The sequence below is a fragment of the Hyperoodon ampullatus genome, assembly GCF_949752795.1.
Source record: "Hyperoodon ampullatus genome assembly, chromosome: 11".
Classification (NCBI taxonomy): domain Eukaryota; kingdom Metazoa; phylum Chordata; class Mammalia; order Artiodactyla; family Ziphiidae; genus Hyperoodon; species Hyperoodon ampullatus.
Genome location: NC_136924.1, coordinates 36729739 through 36750212, shown reverse-complemented (window position 1 = coordinate 36750212; position 20474 = coordinate 36729739). Strand labels below are relative to the sequence as shown.

The following is a 20474-nucleotide window of genomic DNA, read 5'->3' as shown; positions in this document are numbered from 1 at the left end:
GCAAAACACAGAATGTATGAAAAGCAGCCAAGCAAATGTGGATACACCACAGAGGCAGAGCCTGAAGGGAACTGGAGAGCAGGGAGAGACGACCTCAGACCATAGGAATGTAGGGACTTGAATAAAAGAAAAGGCTCAGCGCTGCCCCTGTCCTCATCCAGACTGAAGCTCTGGGCAATCAGTGCCCCGCGCGTCATGATCCTGGGAGCCATGAGAGGATCAGGCATCTGTGGGGCCATAAAAGCCTTTCTGGTTTACTGAACAGAGAGAGAGCAAAGGGGAAGGAAACACTGAGCAACGAGACTAGGTGCTGGCCCCTTCATACAGCATTTCCCTTCTGCTTCCCAACAACGTATTATTCCCATTTTACCGATTAAGAAACAGGGGCTTGGGCTTCCCTGGTGGCGCAGTGGTTGAGAATCCGCCTGCCGATGCAGGGGACACGGGTTCGTGTCCCGGTCTGGGAAGATCCCACATGCCGCGGAGCGGCTGGCCCGTGAGCCATGGCCGCTGAGCCTGCGCGTCCGGAGCCTGTGCTCCGCAATGGGAGAGGCCACAACAGTGAGAGGCCCGCATACCACAAAAAAAAAAAAAAAAAAAAGAAACAGGGGCTTATGGTCACATAGCTGGTCCTGGTGACCTTATACTCAGGTCTAATTCAAACACATTTTTATTGAGCACTTATTTGTGCTAAGCCCTATTCTAGATGCTGAGGATTGAGCAATAAGCAAAACACTAAAGTCTGCTTAGGTTTGTGGGGAGTGATGTACCACACACAAATAATGTGATTTCAGATACTGACACAATTAAGGGGCATAAAAAAAGTAAAACTAAGGGATAAGATAGAGTAACTAGGGAGGCAACTTAAGTTGCAAGGTTCTCAGAGATCATTTAAAAGATAATTTTGCAGGTCTAGAAAAAAAAAAAGGATAAAGTGACTATCTCGTCAAACCTTAAATCGAAGTCTCTAGAACTACCAGAAGCAAAAACTTACCATTCATTCCCTGATTATCAGTAAGGAGACCATCCAGTGAAAGAACTATAGCGTAATCCTAGCCATAACCCAAAGCAGTAGGTTAGACAGTCATCAGGTGGCAAATATTTCCACATGAACCGGTGGTTCAGGGCGATGGGCTGACCAAATTAATTCTTAGCTCCCCCTGCACCTACACCAGCACCTGGCATAATAAATGATTGCTGAATATTTGAAGAAAGAAAGGAAAACATGTTAAAATGTCACCATTGCGGGTTAAATCCCTTTTCAGGCCAAGTGGCTTCAATTCGCCCCATCCACTCCACCACAAGTCTTAATCACAAGAAGCAGGTGAGGGAAGTCGGATTAGTGTAAACCCTTGAACAATACTGTACTAGGAAACAATTAGCATAGGCTGCCCCAATCCCCAGCCAATGATCAGAAACCCCACCTTTAAATTCCAAGTTCCACTTAAAGAAAATCTAATATCCAAATGATAATTAAAAATTAATAAGGAGGGGCTTCCCTGGTGGCGCAGTGGTTGAGAGTCCACCTGCCGATGCAGGGGATGAGGGTTCGTGCCCGGGTCCGGGAAGATCCCACGTGCCACGTAGCGGCTGGGCCCGTGAGCCATGGCTGCTGAGCCTGTGCGTCTGGAGCCTGTGCTCCGCAACGGGAGAGGCCACAACAGTGAGAGGCCCGTGTACCGCAAAAAAAAAAAAAAAAATTAATCAGGAGTAATTATTTGGCTTCTTTAAATAAGGGTTCTCCTAATGCAGATACTCAGGCTACTTATGTACCAGGTACTTGTTCTAACTGTTGCACACGCAGCACCAAGGTAAAGCCACTGGTTCTTTACCTGGGTATTTCCCTCACTAGATGGGTACTCCTTGAGGGAAGGGACAAAGTACCTTCACCTGTGTTGCCTCAGGGCCTTGTCCAATTTAAATGGCAGGAGGTCAATGATTATACTGAGTTGTAAAAATTAAATTTCTCCAAAACTTTTCAGTTCTGGGGCAGTTGGGTAGGGTGAGGCCCACCCCTTGCTACTGTTATCTGCTGGGGCCTGCTCTGCAGAACCTGAAGGTCTCATCATCACATATCACTCTTTCTGTGTCTCTTTGTAGGTTTAAGAGCTGGAAAAGCCTTAGAAGTCTCCGCTTCAATTTTTAGAAGTTGATTTTTAAAGGACTGTCCCAGTGGCGACAGAGAATAACAAATGGCCATTCAAAGCTGAACAACAGGGTTGAGTTTGCGCCATATACCAAAGATGCCAATGCTTCTTTTCTGGCACACAGATGGAAGGACTGAAAAACAGTTTAAAAATAAGATACCGGGGCTTCCCTGGTGGTGCAGTGGTTGAGAGTCCACCTGCCGATGCAGGGGACATGGGTTCGTGCCCCGGTCTGGGAAGATCCCACATGCCGCGGAGCGTCTGGGCCCGTGAGCCATGGCCGCTGAGCCTGCGCGTCCGGAGCCTGTGCTCCGCAACGGGAGAGGCCACAACAGTGAGAGGCCCGCGTACCACAAAAAAAAAAAATAATAAAAAAATAAAAAAAATAAAAATAAGATACCACTTCTGATAAATAGGCACTATCAATTTTTGTGATGTTTCAGTAAAATCTTAATAATGAATCTGTGACAATTCTTTCTGAGACAGAGTAGCCTTGTGAATAACGACATTAATATCACAAGTAGACCCAGCACTGGGGGTGGGGAGACTTTAGTGAGGATTATATTATTTTTCTCCAGTAAGAAACTTCCCCTGCATACACTGTCTCATTTTTAAAAACCACAACATGCAAGTTCTAATATCCCTGGGGTTTTGCTGTTCATAACATCAGCCACATCTCTAAAGTTTTTAGATTCATTCACGCTACCAACAGAAAGAAAACTTCAACAAAAGGCACAAATACCATCCATCTGCACACTTGATTTATTACTCATTTTTATTTGCTCCTGAATTCCCATAGTTTGGTGTGCCATAAGGACTGGCCCTGCAGGAACTTAGATCCAAAATGGCAGCTGAGCTTCTGAAACTCATCAGAGCCATAATGCCTAACATACGTGAAACCAGGTCTTATCTATCGCACTTCTCAACCTGTCTAGGAGAGAAGAATATTTACCAAAACATTTCAAAGAATCAGATCACATTCTGTTAATGTTCATTATATCATTCTCCTTCTTGCCTAAGAGAGCAGGCACCCTGCTTCTGGTCCCTCTGCTCTGCAAACTGAATTAAACTGCTATTCACATGTTTACAGTCCACAAAAACAAGCTAATGGCAAAACATGGAAAGCTTAGGTTCTTCTCATTCTTCTTCTGTAAGGCCAACTTAGGAAATGGGCGTAAAATGAATCATCTAACAAGTAAAGCCCCAAATAAGCGCTTTCATTTTCAGAAAAAACAACAACAAAAATCAGAGCTCTAATTTTCCTTAGGTCTACCACAAAGCAACACTCCCTATCACTATGGTAATTTCTGTCTTTTCCTTTAAATTCAAGCTGTAAAAAAAATTTTTAAGAGACAAATTTGTTCCAGATTACCTCCTGACTGTAATGTTTCCAATCCCTCTTACACAAAAGCTTAACTTATACCACTAAAAAAATTTACACTGAATTTAAACCGTCACTTCTCTACTCATTTCCACTAATTATAATAACAACATTAATTTTAGAAAAATAATAAAATACTTGCTCTTTAGAGACAGAGGACTTTAATTATCTTTATGAATTCAAATGGAAAGTCTTTTTGTTAAATTAGCATGAAAGTCCCTTCATCTACACACAATTGGCCCAAAGAAACAGGCCATTTTCAGCACAAGAGGCCAATCCATTTTAACAGTGAATAAAGCTTTTGAAAGCACTACACACCCTCTTCCAGACTGTCAAATTTTCAAAATGGTCCAGCATTTTTTTTCCATTTTTTTAACACTTTCAGGTCCAGCAAACATCTTATAATTAGATTAATTAAAAAGGAAACAACAGCCAAAAAAAGCCACTGCTCACTTCTGATCAAAATTATTCCATTTATGCTTAATTAGCTTTAATCCAAGTCTACATATTTAATGATGGGGATATGACAATTCAACCTATTTGCATATTTTAAATGCCCTTTCTAAACTATACTTTGTAACAGATTTAGAAAAATAGTCTGTTTCTCATGCCAATATGCTAAGGCATAAATCAGGAGGATACAAATTAGGAAGAAAAAAAAAGAAAACAAGGCCTCTCAGAGCCAGGGATGTGCTGGGGGGCGGGGGGGTAATTTCCCCGGGGCGGGGGGCAATTTACCCGCCGCATCAAAACTACGATCCTTTCAGCCCACCAGACCGAGAAGCATTACATCACACTCTCACAATGATAGGGGGAGGTGGCTCTGAGAAAGCAAGTTTTCAGCCTTCTTCCCTCCGTGTTCCCAGGCTTTCTAGAATCCTGCATTAGGAGTAATGGAATTTAACTTCAGTGCACTGCACACACAGTTTCAGGGGTAACACAGCTACTTATTTAGGTGACCCAATATGACCACTTCACAATGGATACGTGGCTAAAACAGGCAACTACACATACAGATGCTGAATTTGTGCTGAAAAGCCCAGTTCATCTGTGTAAGATTAAACAGAAATTGTAATCTATGAGAAATGAATAAAGCCAATCCACAGGGAGAAACTGATAAAGAAATAATTCCTAATCGGGAGGAATAGCTGTTTATACCCTTTAAAACACCATGTTTACAAGATAGTCCCACCATTTGGTTCGAACCACAATCAAAATAAAAGCGCATCTGGCTGCATATTTGAGAACACACACAGAGACCCAGTGCAAATGAGCGCGCGCAGAGGAGAGGGGTGATCCACACATTGCTTGGGAGGTTTTCAAGCAGGGGAATCTACAAACCCCAAACCTCCTGGTGTTCACTCGCCCCCAGCCTGATGTTTAAAATGGATCAGGTCTTATTTTAGGTTTTACATCTCTCTAGGAAGGATGGCCTAGCTTTAAAAAAAAAAGAAAAAAAGAAAAAGGTTTTCCCGTGGTAGTGCTTGCCCTCCCAGATCCTTTGTCGGCCTTAGCAGCCGAAAGAATGCAAACCCATTTATATTTATGCAAATTTTTGCAGCAGATTTAAGGGGGCAGGGAGAGGTCTGTGTTTTTTAAAAAACCTCTTTCTAAATATCAAATTTCCAAATACTCGCAGCTTCATTTATTTGCAAGACAGAAACGATGATGAAAATCTGCATATAAATTAAAAGTGCAGTTAAATCACTTCAAAACCAAATATTTTACCAAGGCTTTTCCATTTCTAAAATGCCGAACCAAAAGTACATCACGGGTCTGATTTACACAGATTCACGAAATGTCTGAAGCCAGTCTCCACGCTAGACAAATGTCGATTTGCAACACCACTAGTGAAAACGGTTAGACAAGATCCATATAAATCAATTGGTTTTAAAAAATTGAAAATATTTACCAACCTCATAAAGTGCAGCAGTGCTTAAATCCAGCAAATTGAGGCATACAAGGTAGAAATGGAAATGAAAAAAGGTCCAAAAAATGATTTCTTTTTGTCTATCTGTTTTTTTGTATTTTAAATATTCAGAAACCAGCAGAGACTCTGTCGGCCATTTTGGCTTGAACTAACTCTCACACTCACTCTCCCTCTTGCTCTCTCTCTCCCCCTCTGTCTCTAAAGGAAACAGCTTTTTGTGACCTTCAAATAGAGGCGGATCATGTGACTTTGGGTAGGTTTGTCAATCAGGAAAGGGGAGGGAACTGGGGCTGAAACTACCTTAAAGGGAAAGCGGCCCTTTTCCACTCACTTTCATTTGTGAAACGCTGTTATCTCATACTCTCCACCTACACACACTGAATGTGAAAGTGGCAACAGCATAAGGGTAACAGATGAACAAAATATAAAAACCTTTACTGGTTTATAGAAATGTGCTCAGTTGCTAACGATTCTTACAGATCCTGGAGCTTGGCTCACTTGCTACAGCTATTCTCTGGGTGTTTGGGCAAGCACAGGCTGGCAAACTACTCTTTAAAAAGGGGCTTAAACAACACCTTACTCAAACAAGAGACTCTCGTCTTTAAAGACTGAGGTGAAATATAGGACACAACTGATCTCTAACAAGCTCCTAAAATGCACAGGAAAAGACTGAAAGGAAACATACCAAAGTATAATCTGTGAATGCCAACCCAGAGAGGTGAAGTGACTTATCCCAATCACACAGCTAGACAGCTGCAGAACAGTGACTGGTTTCCCATTTATTGTTTAGGGTGTATGTATGTTTGGTACCTCCTCCCCGCACCCCAAATAAAAACTATGCTACAGCACAGCAAGCTGGCAGATCTGAGTCACCTTTAATCCCCTCCCCCACCCGAGGAAGTAGCTTGGCAGCTAACCTAGAGTCAGCGCTAAATTTAAAACCTACCTGGATTCCCCCATTCCTAAGAGCCTTCTTCTGACTCGGTGCATCTTGCTTTCAACCCACCTAAGAAAACCACGCTGGGTTTGCGTCTCTAGCCCTGGGGCTAACAGGCTGTGTAACCTTAGTTAGGCAACTCCCTTTACCTTCCAGGCCCCAGTTTTCTCATTTGCGGAATGTAAGGACTGACCATCAGTAGATGGTATCTTTGATTCCTTTCAGCCCTAAAACTGTACTCGGCTTCTTTGTTTTTAGCAGTTCTGTTTCATCTTATCCTTGCCATCTCAAAAGTCATTACCCCAGGAAAGTTTTCCTTGACCCTCCCCGTCTAGACCAGGCCTTCCTGTTCAACACTCCCATAACTTCCCTTACTACTTCTTCATAGCACCCGGCATAACTGCAATTTATTATTTGTCAAAGAACTTGCTTATAGTTGGTCATCCCCAGTATGTATAAGGACACATACCACATCTTCCTTCACTGCTGTGTGAGGCCCGACACCTACCTAGTCCCACAGAGTAGGCAAATAAATGAATGAATTAATGACTTAGACCTCCATTCAGAAGTGCTTGGCTGAACAGAGGAAATGTGCTATCCAAATACAAGGAATAAAAGTCACATAGTTTCCAGAAAATCAACTCCATCTATTTGTTTTAAGGACTGCTTGAGGAAATAAAGTAACTAAAATGATAGAAAGTGGGCAAAAGTGCCCTGTGACTATCAGACTCCATCTATCTCTATGAACCAGAAAAGCTCAGATTCCACAGTGTGATTCTCCCAAATGAACTGGGCTGACCAAGCATAATCTGACATGCCAGCCAGCACAGAACTGATGGATTCTGTAAGCCCAGTGTTCCTTGAAAAGGAACCTGCGAACCCTTTCTAAATCCCACACGTTTGTCATCCTGGCTTCTGGGTCTTTGTACAGTCTCCCTCCTTCGCTTTTTCCACTGTGATAGAAGAACCAGAAAGGAGCTGTTTCGGGACAGGCAGAGGCCAATGCCTAGATGATCTGACAGCTTGAATATTTATGGCGTAAACGCTTCCACTGTCTTTGCACAGACCCGAATGGAGTAGGAGCCAGGACCTGAACTGACAGTTGAGATTGTAAGCAAAAGCAGGAAACTCCTAGGATGGAAATTTTGAACATTTAGTCTATTTTTATCCTTCCAATACCTTCCAGATGAGCTACGGAAAGCTTACTTCTGTGGAGCATGCTCAACATGTTAAAATGCATGGAAATTGTACAGCTGCCTTGTTTTAATTTGTGATGGACAGAATTTCTTTATAAGACTGAATTTTGCCAAGTCTCCACTCCTCAATGCAGAATATTATCATATAAACATGACTATGTGTTTCCTTGTGTTATAGCAAGCTGCACAAAAAGTAGAGAAACAAACACATTTTAAAGCAAAATATTAGTTCTATTTTCAAATGATATGATCAATAATTTTCTTCAACCTCCAGGAAACTTTTTCTTGGTGAGATACCTCTAAACTTAAAACAATTAGTCCAACTGTTCATCTAAAAGAAAGAAGTGTAATAAATGCACTATTTCCCCTGTATTTCCAGGCATTTTGGACTTTGTGATATAGTTATATTTATTGTGCTGTTTTCATATTAACAATTAGACAGTGTTTTTAAATTATATTACAAAGTGAGGATACAAAGTAACAAAAAATGAGTTTACTTTTAAAACAAATAAACCTGAACTTATATGCTCAAATGAGTGTTATCTTTCAAAGTTGGCACCTTCGGTGACTATATAACCACTACTAAAATATTTCTATGAGGAAACATGATTGAAAAATAATGAACTGAACATATTTAACTCAAAAATCTACAAAATGAGTAATGAACTCAAAAAATAAACTAACAATGATAAAATCATAAAGAGTAGACTGAATCTTTATTGATTCAAAAAATTTTTGCTTGTTTTAAAATGAACCTATCTACAAAACAGAAACAGACTCAAAGACAGACAGAACAGACTTGTGGTTGCCAAGGGAGAGGGGTGTAGGGAAGGGATGGACTGGGAGTTCAGGTTTAGCAGATGCAAACTATTACATATAGAATGGATAAACAACAGGGAACCATATTCAATATCCGAGATAAACCATAATAGAAAATAATATTTTAAAATGTATATATATGGGGCTTCTCTGGTGGCGCAGTGGTTATGAATCCGCCTGCCAATGCAGGGGACACGGGTTCAAGCCCTGGTCCAGGAAGATCCCACATGCCGTGAAGCAACTAAGCCCGTGCACCACAACTACTGAGCTTGCGCTCTAGAGCCCGTGAGCCACAACTACTGAGCCCGTGTGCCACAACTACTGAAGCCCGCTCACCTAGAGCCCGTGCTCTGCAACAAGAGAAGCCACTGCAATGAGAAGCCTGTGCACTGCAATAAAGAGCAGCCCCCACTCGCCGCAACTAGAGAAAGACCGTGTGCAGCAACGAAGACCCAATGCAGCCAAAAATAAAGAAATAAAAATAAATTTAAAAAAATTTATATATATGTATAACACTTTTCAGTACAGCAGAAATTAACACTGTAAATCAACTATACTTAAAATTTTTTTAAAAATTTTGTTTTAAAAAATAAATAACTGGGCATATACCTGGAGAAAACCATAATTTGAAAAGATACATGCACCCCAACGTTCACTCCAGCACTATTTACAATAGCCAATCAACCTAAATGTCTATTGACAGATGGATGGATAAAGAAGATGTGGTATACATATACATATAATACTACTCAGACATAAAAAAGAGTGAAATAATGCCGTTTGCAGCAACACAGAGGGACCTAGAGATTATCATACTAAGTGAAGTAAGCCAGACAGAGAAAGACAAATATCATATGATATCGCTTATATATGGAATCTAAAAAAATGATACAAATGAGCTTATTTACAAAACAGAGACTCACAGACATAGAAAACAAACTTATAGTTACCAAAGGGTAAAGGGGGGTGGGGGGAGGGATAAATTAGGAGGTTGGGATTAACTTATATACACTATTATATATAAAATAGATAACCAACAAGGACCTACTGTATAGCACAGGGAACTATACTCAGTATTTAGTAATAACCTATAAGGGAAAAGAATCTGAAAAGGAATATATATATATATATACACACACACACATATCTGTAACTGAATCACTGTACTGTACACCTGAAACTAACACAATACTGTAAATCAAATATACTTCAATGAAAATAATAACAATAAACTTTTTAAATTAAGTTTTAAAAATTAATAAAAAATAAATAAATAAAAGTGGATAATCCTTTGGAAAGTCTGATCAATTAAAAATAAGAGAGGGGCTTCCCTGGTGGCGCAGTGGTTGAGAGTCTGCCTGCTGATGCAGGGGACATGGGTTCGTGCCCCAGTCTGGGAAGATCCCACATGCCGCGGAGCGGCTGGGCCCATGAGCCATGGCCGCTGAGCCTGCGCATCCGGAGTCTGTGCTCCGCAACGGGAGAGGCCACAGCAGTGAGAGGCCCGCGTACCACAAAAAATAAAAAAAAAAAAAAAAAAATAAGAAAGAAGCTATAAATTAACATTAGGGCTGAGAATGGGACATTATAATCACAAATTTGGAGAGGACTTTTTTAAATTGTGAAAGAATTATACATAACTTTATGTCAGTAAAACTGAAGATTAAATAAAATGGATGATAGTCAAGGAAAATAGGAACTACCAAGGTCAACTCAAGAAAAGTTATGAAAATAACAAAAACCCATTGCAGAAATGTGTTAGATAATTATTCAAAGAACTAGCCACTGAAACTACGTCAGGCACAAATGGTTTTCTTCTATCAAACAGATAATTTTATGTTATCTCTACTGTTCCCGAACTTATGGAGACATAAGAGAAAGCTTCCTAATTTCTTCTATGAGGCTAACATATTCCTGATACCCATCTGGACTCAGACGCGGTATGAAAAATAAAACTACAGACCAATCTTCATTTGTGAAGATGAACACAAAAATCCTAAGTAAAATATTAGCAAATAGAATTTACCAGTTTTAAGAGAATAATTCATTATGACCATGTAGGGTTTATACCAACAATTCAAGGATTGTTAAATTACAAAATCTATTAACATAACTCTTCATTTGTTCAACAAGTATGTATTAACTGCTTTCTCTGTGTCTGTGCTAGGTGCTGCGAATACAGTAGTACCAAACAGGGTAGGTTCTCGTCCACGTGGAGCCAGTATCCTCATGGGAGAAGGAAATTCACTGAGAAGGAAGTAAAGAATTGATGGGATATGGAAAAACTGAGAGAGGCTCACTTTAGATCAGGTGGTTCGGGAAGGCTTTTCTCAGGAGGGGCATTTAAGCTGAGCTGAAAAGAGATTGCTTGAGTGTTGAAAGAACAAGACGGACGATCAGGAGGCTAGGCCAGGTGACCGGGGAGAGAGGTGGGAGATGAAGCCGAGGAGGTAGGAGGGGCTAGATCATAGTGGGTCTTGCAGGCCACAGAAAGGATGTTATTGTTAAGAACGGTGGAAAGTCACAAAAGAATTTTAAAGCAGGAGAGTGAACAGTGCCATTTTATCCATTACGCAGTCTCCACTTAATATCTCGGATCTACAAGCTTTTTAAGGGTCTAGGCAAATGTTTGGAACCTGAAAAAATATATTTACAAGTCCAAAATACAAAAAGAAAATTATAACCATAAAAATGAATAAATGCTTCAGTGTCCTTGGAATATAACACCCAACAATTTCATTCACTAAGTTTAGCATTTATAAGGTTTCACTACATTTGAAAATAATTCTCACTTTGCAAAAAATACTAAATATGTTAATTATTAAGAAATCTTAGGTGATTACAAATTAAGTCAGTTATTCGTAGCCAAAGAATTTCAGAAGCAAAATTATTAAAATTCTTTTAACATACGGTAGCAAAAATAAATAAAACCATGTATTTAATATGGGATGAGGGACTTCCCTGGTGGTCCAGTAGTTAAGAATCCACCTTCCAATGCAGGGGACATGGGTTCAATCCCTGGTTGGGGAACTAAGATCGCAGGGCAACTAAGCCCACATGCTGCAACTAAGACCCAACACAGCCAACTAAATAAACAAATATTAAAAAAAAAAATGGGATGAGGGTACCTTTTAATATGTTTTCTATAAAGTGGGACAAAGTCTCCAAAACCTCCCAAGGTAACATTCCAAGGACCCATGGAGGTCTTACTACCACTTTAGGAGAGACAGGATCAGAGTTATGTGTTCAAAAGCTCATCCTGGCTTCTATATGGAGAATACACTACAGAGGACCAAGTGGAGAATCAGAGACAAGTTGGAAGGCAACTGTGGACTTCTAGGTGAGGGAGGATAGCCTGGATCAGATGGAGGTGGTAGAGGGGCTTCTGTCGTAAGTTAGATAACTGGCTGTTGTTAAGAGTGCAATCTGTGGGACTTCCCTGGTGGTCCAGTGGCTAAGACTCCATGTTCCCAAAGCAGGGGGCCTGGGTTCGATCCCTGCTCAGGGAACTAGATCCCACATGCTGCAACTAAAGATCCTGCATGGGGGCTTCCCTGGTGGCACAGTGGTTAAGAATCCACCTGCCAATGCAGGGGACACAGGTTCGAGCCCTGGTCTGGGAAGATCCCACATGCCGCGGGGCAACTCAAGAGCCCGCGCTCTATAGTCCGCAAGCCACAACTACTGAAGCCTGTGCTCCTAGAGCCCGTGCTCTGCAACAAGAGAAGCCACCGCAATGAGAAGCCTGCGCACCACAACGAAGAGTAGACCCTGCTCACTGCAACTAGAGATGGCCCGCGCGCAGCAACAAAGACCCAACGCAGCCAAAAATAAATAAATAAAATAAATAAATTTATTTAAAAAAATATGCTGCATGCCACAACTAAAAGATCCAGTGTGCTGCAACTAAGACCGGTACAGCCAAATAAGTAAATATTTAAAAAAAAAAAAAAGAATGCAATCTGTGACCATGAAGTACAGTAAGGCCAATCCACCCTTTCAAAAATAAGACCCCAAACTCTGAACTCACCATTCATTCAGTCAAGAATCATCTTTTAAGCATCTACTATGTATCAGATGCTGTGCTGGAACCAAGCCCAGGAGGGTACAAAGAGGATTTTAACACCTTGAAGGACAGAGACATGTAAATCTATAATTAAAATATATCATAGTAACTGCCATAATTAAAGTATAAATAGTTATGCTATAAGAATACAAAGAACTAACTGCTGAGAGTCAGAAAAGGTTTCACAGGGGAGGTAAGATTTTAAACCGAGTCTTAAAGAATCAGTAGGAGTTTGTCGTGTAGAAAACACAGGTAAGGCAAAAGCTTTTCTAAGTTTTATCAACTTCAGTACTACCAAACGACAGCGATGAAGAAGGCTGACAAGAAACAAATGTAAGAACTAAGTTTTTTCAGAATTTTTATCCCCAACAAAGTCAAAAGGTATATAGTTAGAAATAGTAGTCAAAACTACAGTGGAATCTCTAACACAACTAGAATCCAAAATCTTTGGAGAAGGTTAGCATTTACACTCTTATTACACATTTATAAATTAGAATGCTAGCAGACCTTTTAAGGAACATTAAAAGAAAATTCTCAGATTCTTTAGAACCAAACCTCAAAAATCAAATTTGCGTCTGGAGGATGCCTTCCTTGACACTCCTGTTTGAGTTCAGTGTCCTCCTCTGTGCTTCCTGGCACACTGTACATGCCTCTATGGAAGCACCTTCAAACCCTTTTGTTATTGTTACCCATTTACTTGGTGCTTCCCCCTCTAAACTATGAGTTTCTTTTTTTTTTTTTTTTTTTTTTTTTTTAAATTTATTTATTTTAATTTATTTATTTTTGGTTGTATTGGGTCTCCGTTTCTGTGCGAGGACCTTCCCCAGTTCCGGCGAGCGGGGGCCACTCTTCATCACGGTGCGCGGGCCTCTCACTGTCGTGGCCTCTCTTCCTGCGGAGCACAGGCTCCAGACACGCAGGCTCAGTAGCTGTGGCTCACGGGCCCAGCTGCCCCGCGGCATGTGGGATCCTCCCGGACCGGGGCACGAACCCGCGTCCCCTTCATTGGCAGGCAGATTCTCAACCACTGCGCCACCAGGGAAGCCCTAAACTATGAGTTTCTTAAGGGCAGGGTATATGGTTATTATTTCTATCTCTAGTACATAGGAGGAATTCAATTAATGTTTGCTGAATGAATGACCAAATGAATAAGCAAAAGAATGAAGAGATGAATACTATTAACCTGGGTATTTATAAGATGCAAAAGAAACAACACTTAACATCCTATAATTAGGAGATAAGACACTGGACAGTCAACAAGAAAGTATAAGATAAATTGTTAACTATGTGGTTCCAACCCTCAGAGAGACAGGAGTTAGAAAATTGAGACACTATAGCTCATTTGAGCTGAGTTTCAAAGGAAGGACAGAATCAGAATGGTCAAAATAGATGTTTCAGCAATGTGTGCCATCCTGTTGTTACAATGGTGGAGTTGGTAGGTGTGCCCGGGCCAAACAGTGGGGCTCCATGGCCCAAAAAGAGTGCTGAATTTTTGCTGCACATGCTCAATAATGCACAGAGTAATGCTGAACTTAAGGGCTTAGGGGTAGATTCTCTGGTCATTGAGCACATCCAGGTGAATGAAGTCCCCAGGACATGGTGCAGGACTTAACAGAGCTCATGGTCAGATCAACCCATACATGAGCTCTCCCTGCCACACTGAGATATCCTTACTGAAAAAGAACAGATTGTTCCTAAACCAGAAGAAGAGGTTGCACAGAAGAAAAAGATATTCCAGAAGAAACAAAAACTTACGGACCAGAATAAACACCGCAAAAAAATAAATGCAAATAAAAGTAAAACAAAAAACAAAACCAAAAGAACACAAAAACCCCCAGATGCTTCAATATGAAGCTAATGAAGCTTTAGCTGCAGGACCCCTCACTTTCATGGTGCTCTCCCAAAGCCCTAGGAGGGGTCCTGAAACTATGCCCAGATGACCTCTTTTTTTTTTCTTTTTTTTATTGTAGTAAAATATGTAAAATTTACCATCTTAACCATTTTTAAGTGTACAGTTCAGCAGTGTTAAATATATTCACATTGTTGTGAAACAGATCTCCAGAACCTTTTCATCTTGCAAGTCTGAAATTTTATACCCATTAAACAACTCTCCTTCTCCCCCTCTCCCCAGCTCCTGGCAACCACCATTTTACTTTCTATTTACATAAATTTGACTACTTTAGATACCTCATAAAAGTAGGATCATACAGTATTTGTCTTTTTGTGATTGGCTTATTTCACTTATAATATTTTCAAGGTTCCATCCATGTTGTAGCATTTAATAGGATTTCCATCTTTTTGTGAGTGAATAATATTCCATTTCCTGTATATACCACATTTTGTTTATCCATTCATCCACCAATGGGACACTTGAGTTGATTCTACCCCTTGGCTATTATGAATAATGCTGCTATGAATATGAGTGTGCAAATATTTCTTCAAGACCTTGCTTTCAATTCTTTTGGATACATACCTAGAAAGGGGATTTCTGGATCACTTGGAAGTTCTATTTTTGATTTTTTGAGGAAACTCTACACTGTTTTCCATAGAAGTTATGCCATTTTATAATCCCACCAAAAGTGCACAAAGGTTCCAATTCTCCATATCCTTGCCAACATTTGTTATTTTGTTTGTTTTTTTTTTTTGGATAGTAGTTATCCTGATGGGTGTGAAATGACATCTCATTGTGGTTTTGATTTGCATTTCCTTGATGATTAGTGATGCTGAGCATCTTTTCATATGTGTAAAGGCCATTTATGTTATCATCTTTGGAGAAATGTCTATTCAAGGCCTTTGGACATTTTTTAATCAGGTTATTTGATTTTTGCTGTTGTTGAGTTGCTCTTTATATATTCTGCATATTAACCTCTTATTAGATAATATGATTTGCAAATATTTCCTCACAATCGGTAGAATGCCTTTTTACTCTATGACTGTGTTCTTTGATGCATAAAAATTTTTAACTTTGATGTAGTCCCATTTCTCTATTTTTGCTTTTATGCCTATGCTTTTGGTGTCATATCCAAAAAACCATTGTCAAGTCCAGTGTCATGAAGCTTTTCTCCTATGTTTTCTTTTAGGAGTTTTATAGTTGTAGGTCTTAGGCTTAGGTCTTTGATCTATGTTGAGTTAATATTTGTATACAGTGTAAGATAAGGGTCCAACTTCATTCTTTTGCAAATGGGTATTGAAAATTCCCAGTGCCATGTGTTGAAAAGACTCTCTGTTCCCCATTGAATGGTCTTAGCACCTTTGTCAAAGATAATCTGACCTTATATGAGGGTTTATTTCTGGGCTTTCTATTCTTTCCATTTGTCTGTTTGCCTGTCTTATTGCCAGTACCACACTGTTTTTGATTACTGCAGCTTTGTAATATATTTTGAAATTAGGTGTGAGTTTTCCAACTTTGCTCCAAATGACCAATTATTTTTAAAAATGTACAAAGACAATGTATTTTCCTCACAATCTTAACACAGATTGTCAAAACCACAGCCTCTTTCCATCTCAACTTCCCCCCCACCATGATCCCCCCTGTCAATAGAGTCAGAGTGGCTGTAGGCTTTTGGGGGATTCCTAAAGGGAAAGCTGTGTTGATGATATTTTATTGGTTTTGGGTTTTTTTAAATTAATTTATTTATTTTTGGCTACATTGGGTCTTCTCTGTGGTGCATGGGCTTCTCACTGCGGTGGCTTCTCTTATTGCAGAGCATAGGCTCTAGGTGCAAGGGCTTCAGTAGTTGTGGCACGTGGGCTGAGTAGTTGTGGCGTGCGGGCTCTAGAGCGCAGGCTCAGTAGTTGTGGCACACAGGCTTAGATGCTCTGCAGCATGTGGGATCTTCCCGGACCAGGGCTCGAACCCGTGTCCCCTGCATTGGCAGGTGGATTCTTAACCACTGCGCCCCCAGGGAACTCCCTTTGGTTTTAATGGAATATATTTATGTGGTTCTCAGTCACTTCCTTGTATGGCTGAGTTACTATTAACCATCCTGTGAACAAAGATGTTGCTGGCCCAACTCATTGTGCATGCTGACAGAAATGTGCAGGGCCAGATCATACCATGATATAAATGTGTCAATTCAAAGAGTATTTCAGGGTAGTCAATATACGAGAAAAAAATGAAGCCTTGCAATCTTATAGCCTATTTATAAAAGATACTTGCTAGAGATTTTCCCAAAATTGGTAACAATCTTACAAATTTATATGATGTAGCCAATAACAGGTTATGAAGATGAAAGGAACTTCTCTAATTTATCAATAACAAACAACATATTTTGGTCAACCATGCTATAGAAAACACTGAATTATCTCTATCTCTTTTTAGAAAATATCACAGAATTGTCGTAATATGAAGGGTCATTCAAAGAGTAAGCAGCCAGAAAATGTTGGGAAAAAAACTTTAGAGCAATCTGCTAGGCAAATATTAAAACAAATTAATACAAATATGTTACTTTTCTGAATTTTGTGTTTGTCAACTTTTTTTTTTTTTTTTTTTTTTTTTTTTGCGTTACGCGGGCCTCTCACCGTTGTGGCCTCTCCTGCTTCGGAGCACAGGCTCTGGACGTGCAGACTCAGCAGCCATGGCTCATGGGCCCAGCCGCTCCGCGGCATGTGGGATCTTCCCCGGACCGGGGCACGAACCCGTGTCCCCTGCATCGGCAGGCGGACTCTCAACCACTGCGCCACCAGGGAAGCCCTCAACTTTTTTTAAGTTGCCGTTTTTGTGATTTCTTTCCTCATTGTAAATAAATATTCACTTTTGTACCAATTATGTATTTGAAATTTTCTTTTTTATAAATTTTATTGGAGTATAGTTGATTTACAATGTTGTGTTAGCAAAGTGATTCAGTTATATATATATGTATATTCATCCTTTTTTAGATTCTTTTCTCATATAGCTTATCACAGAATATTGAGTAGAGCTCCCTGTGCTATACAGTAGGTCCTTGTTGGTTACCTGATTTTCTTTTTCCTAAAGAGCATTCCCACAAAACCTAGATTTGCTCCTGGTCAGAAAGAAGGGTCTCTTTGCCTGAACAAAGGCATGAGACGGGGAAGGAAATGAGATACGCATGGAAGACCTTACTGAGAGACACTGGGCAGGAGCAGGAAGATCCTTCAAACAGTAGAGAAAATATGCATAAGTAGGCTAAAGGCATCTTTTTTTTTTTCTTTTTTTTTGCGGTACGCGGGCCTCTCACCGTTGTGGCCTCTCCCGTTGCGGAGCACAGGCTCTGGACGCGCAGGCTCAGCGGCCATGGCTCACGGGCCCAGCCGCTCTGCGGCATGTGGGATCTTCCTGGACTGGGGCACGAACCCGTGTCCCCTGCATCGGCAGGCGGACTCTCAACCACTGCGCCACCAGGGAAGCCCTAAAGGCATCTTATGGAGGCCTTGGAAGCAAAGAAAGAGTTCAGACTTGCATAGAAAATCTTTTTTTTTGCGAAATAATAATCAACTGGCTTACAGGTAGGGACACTTAAAGAGAAGAATCTGTTAAAGCTGGATCTGTTGGAATACATTTAAGAAAGTACTGAATATAAAGTCAAATGTGACAGGTTACCCATTCACTTTTCTTCTGCTAATAATAAATAAAATATTCTGAAGTTAGGATTTTTAGTCACCCCACTTCAGATTTTCAATGTGAGTGTGCAGAACAGGGATTCTTAACAGTCTGTGGGAACTTACTGACGTCTTCATTTATTCAGTATATATTTATTGACATTTTCTGGTGCCAATGGCAGTGACCACGCTGGCAAAAGTCTCTGTTCTTGTAGAGCTGAAGACAGAGCAAAAAGCCTTAGCCTGACCTTCACTGCCTGCCATCATGCTGTGCCTCCTCTTTACTACAATCTCCCTCCCCCTCCACCCCGTACTTCTGCCAAAACCTCAGTGCACAGACTCCCAGTGGGAAAGGAAAGGCGCAGTGCTTAGGGCAGGACTTGTGTCCATACCCTCCAATGAACATAAAATTTTGGGGAAATAAACACTACCTTCTCCTCATGACACCACTGGAAATTCTTGCAACTGAACATGCATTTCATTATCTATATTTATGTAATGCTATGTATTTCAAAACATTTTACAACTATACGATAACAGTAATGTCTCCAAAAAAGCAGCCTTAAAACAATAATTTCAAGGAACTGGGTAAATACATTTTACTACATTTTGCCTTTCAAGTAATATTTTTCCATGAAAGCATATTATTTGTTCATAAGTAAAATATAAGCTAAATAAATAAGACTTTTATTAAATTAACTGCAGTTTTCTGAGAGCCACATGAGCTACCCTATTCATTGTTGTTTAAAGTCACCACTTTAACCTGTAAGTGTAGCAGGAATCCACAGTCTGTAGTCATTTTCAATTACAAAACACAGGAAAAACCTCATAAAATAGAGTTTAGAACTTTTTTTTTTTTTTTAATAAATTTATTTACTTATTTATTTTTGGCTGTGTTGGGTCTTTATTTCTGTGCGAGGGCTTTCTCTAGTTGTGGCGAGCAGGGGCCACTCTTCATCGCGGTGTGAGGGCCTCTCACTATTGCGGCCTCTCTTGTTGAAGAGCATAGGCTCCAGACGCGCAGGCTCAGTAGTTGTGGCTCACAGGCCTAGTGCTCCGCGGCATGTGGGATCTTCCCAGACCAGGGTTCGAACCTGTGTCCCCTGCATTGGCAGGCAGACTCTCAACCACTGCGCCACCAGGGAAGCCCTAGAGTTTAGAACTTAAAGACATTTTCAAATAATTATTTTTTTAAGTGACTTCAATGTATATTAGAAAATTTATTAGCAACTGAAAGTTTCCCAAAGACCTAGTATAAAATGTTTATGGTTATACTAAAATTCCCAGCAGCAAAAATTCCATGAGCATAACTATCTACTGAACCCCTCTGTGGCATTTTCAAAATACTAATAAACTTGAAAATAACTCACTTCCTTTCTCCCAAAAACAATCTGAAAAGATTATATAGAAATCCAGGGACTTCCCTGGTGGTCCAGTGGTTAAGACTCGCACTCCCAATACAGGGGGCCCGGGTTCCATCCCTGGTCAGGGAACTAGATCCCACATGTCGCAACTAAAGATCCCACACGTAGCAACTAAAAAAGATCCTGCATGCCACAACGAAGATCCCACGTGTTGCGACTAAGACCTGGCGCAGCCAAATAAATAAATATTAAAAAAAGAAATCCAACTATTTTCCTGATGTCCAGCTTACTGCTGTGTAGTAATGACTGAGTTTATAAAGCATTCAATTTGGTACTTCTTAATAAGTTTATTTCAACATGTACATATTTTAATGGTCCAAAGGGAAAAAAAAGTTGGTGAAAAACTGATGGTAGAAAACAGAAAATGAAATGTTAAAAACAAACAAACCGAAAAACCCTTTCCTATGGCCAAATACCAAGGTTTGTGTTTTGAAGATAATTATCTATAAACTGAGTGATTTGGAAATACTTTCATTTTCTCTGTATTTAGGAAATGCTACAGAGCTTCCCAAAGCCTTTAAATAAGCACCAAAAGAATGGTTCCCAAAGACTTTAGTGTTAAATTCGGTAATCAAATATAAAATAAGGGCTATCAACTGTAGAGATTTAGAAAGAATCAACTTTTAAAAGTTGTACCACAGTATAAGATGAATGTGAGGAAGAGAGAACTGTAGGTTAAGGAGTTAGAGCAGGAACAGAAATAAAGGTAAGGACTAACTATCAGAACTTACAAAAGGTCTGTATAATTAATAATTCAGAAAAATTAAAAGGGCATTTTATAACTAGACATTTAAGTTGGGAAGAATGTAATTAGTAAGAAGAGAATTTAATCAAGACATTGGGGTTAAGACATTTAAAAAACAGCACCTCAAGCACAAAACCATATTACACCACACTGGGGTATAAAGGGTGGTGATGACTCCCTAAATTACATTCTTCTCTCTGAATCAATATAAAACTGTCTTCAACACTTCGATTTCCTTACAGGTCTCCGATGCAAGAATAGATTCTCCCT

The 20474-nt window shown here is 40.1% G+C and overlaps 1 protein-coding gene across 1 annotated transcript in view; it reads right to left on the bottom strand.

Annotated features, from left to right (window-relative positions):
- Window positions 1–20474, bottom strand: part of TNRC6B (trinucleotide repeat containing adaptor 6B) — a gene marked incomplete at its 3' end in the record, with an annotated part of 197954 nt that overhangs the window by 129439 nt on the left and 48041 nt on the right. The gene's annotated exons all lie outside the window — the stretch shown is intronic.